The following is a 2,500-nucleotide window of genomic DNA, read 5'->3' as shown; positions in this document are numbered from 1 at the left end:
ATATATATATATATATATATATATATATATATATATATATATATATATATATAGATAGATAGATAGATAGATAGATAGATAGATAGATAGATAGATAGATAGATAGAGAAAGAGAGAGAGAGAGAGAGAGCAAGAGAGATATTGAGAGACAAACACACACACACACATATGCACGGAGGCAGTCATCAGTTTAATTTTTCTTTTCTTGTCACTTCTTTCCCGCGTCTAATCATCGGGATCCAGCGTGTGTGGTCCTGGTAAAGCAAACTTGATGAAGCAAAGACCCTGATGAAACAGGTCAATGTCTTGAGGGAAAGGGGCCAACTTGGAAGACATTTTTTTTTTCTTTTTAATCTGTCTCATGTTCTCACTCATCATCTTTATTTATTTTCCTTTCTCCCTTTCGTCGCATTTCCTTGTTATTCCTCCCAAACCTATTTAAAACACATCTTATTCATCTAATTCTCATTTTTCAGTCGACTTAACAACCATACACCACGCAGGTCATCCATAATACAGGTCCCCATTTACTCATTAATTCCTAGACCATGAATCTGTGAAAGAAATCAAACAATTGGATATAAATTAACGTAAAAAACAACTTCACGATGTACTGATTGCCTGAAACAAGCAGATGTCCATTATTCATCAGTTTAAAGACCAAGAAAACTGTAGGTCACAAAATTGTAAATCATTTAACGTGACACCAACCTCTGCACGGTGTATTGATTGCCTGGAACAAGCAGATGTCTGCAGCCGAGCCAAAAGATTCATTAGGGGAGTGGCGAAGCTTGAAAGCGAAGAAAGTGAGAGAAGTTGGAAATCCTTCATCTTCATTTAATAGATTGCTCTGTGAATTAGTTAGATAACAGAGTTATTTTTTTTGGTTATTATTATTATTAGTATCAATAGTGTTATTATTTGTTTCATTATTGTTGTTATTATTATTATTATTATTATTATTATTATTATTATTATTATTATCATTATTATTATCATCATCATTATCATTACTGTTGTAATCATCATTATTATCATCATCATCATCATCATCATCATTATTATTATCACTATTATTCTTGCTATCCTCCTTATAATTTTTATTCTGATAATAATAATAATAATAATAATAATTATTATTATTATTATTATTATATCATCATTGTTATTATTATCATTATTATTATTATTATTGTTATTATTATTGTTATTATTATTATTATTATTATTATTATTATTGTTGTTGTTGTTATTGTATTTGTTGTTGTTGTTGTTATCATTATTCATTATTTATTGTTATTATTATTGTTGTTGTTATTATTATTATTATTATTATTATTATTATCGTTATTACTATTATCATCAGAATTATCATTATCATTAATACTATTTTTATTAATTTCATTGCTATTATCATTATCATTATTATTATCAATATTGTATTATTATTAATATTATTATTATTACTATTATTATTGTTATTATTATTATTATCATCATAATCATCATCATTATCATTATTCTTATCATGGTTATTATCATTATTATCATTATTATCATTATTATCATTATCATTATCATCACCATCATCACAATTATCATTACCATTATTACTATTATTTTGTTTAGCTTTTATTGCCTCTATTATCATTAATTTCTCATGTTATAATCATTACTTTTTAACCTATCAGCAACTGAAACCGGACTAAGCCTGTTACATCACTGATAACAGAACTGATAACATTTAATGAGTATGCGATCAATCTCATTATTGAAGGTTAATGCTTTTCATGTAGTGAATATATATCTCCTATGCTCTGCTCCCTGCCAGTTATTAAGCCCTCATGCTTGATCAAGCAGATATAGGGAAGTGAACCCGAAATCGCTCTATGAAATAATGCTAATTAAAACGGGAGAACAGACATTAATTATATGAACAGCTAGATACCCAAGTAATTAACCATCTAGATTATTATCTAACAAGCTAATTAGGTAACTAAGTACCTGAACAGCTAACTAACAATAAGCTAACTAGATAACAAGCTAACCATCGTATTAACACATAGTTATCTCACATGTTAATGTACTTAAGTGTTAAATCAAAAGGGGTAATTAAAAAAAAGAAAATCGCGTTATGAATTAAGGGCTAACAAAAAAGAGAGAGAGAAGGAAAGAAAGAAAAAAAATGACAGTGAAAATTAAAGAAAGAAGAGATATGGATGAAGAAGGAGAAACATCGGCAGCAGAAGAAGAAGCAGAAAGAGATGAAGAAGAAATAGAAGAAGGAGAAGAAGAAGAAGAAGAAAAGAAGAGGGGAAGGAGAAGAAGAAGAAGAGGAGGAAGAAGGAGAATACATGAGAAGAAACGAAGAATAAAAAGAATAAGCAGAAAAAAATTAAAGGGCTAACAAAAAAGAGAAAGAGAGAAGGAAAGAAAGAAAAAAAGATGACAGAGAAAATTAAAGAAAGAAGAGATATGGATGAAGAAGAAGGAGAAACAT

Source organism: Penaeus monodon, chromosome 9 (assembly GCF_015228065.2).
Source record: "Penaeus monodon isolate SGIC_2016 chromosome 9, NSTDA_Pmon_1, whole genome shotgun sequence".
Classification (NCBI taxonomy): Eukaryota; Metazoa; Arthropoda; class Malacostraca; order Decapoda; family Penaeidae; genus Penaeus; species Penaeus monodon.
The sequence above is the reverse complement of the archived record's forward strand: the minus strand, read 5'-3'. Positions refer to the sequence as shown.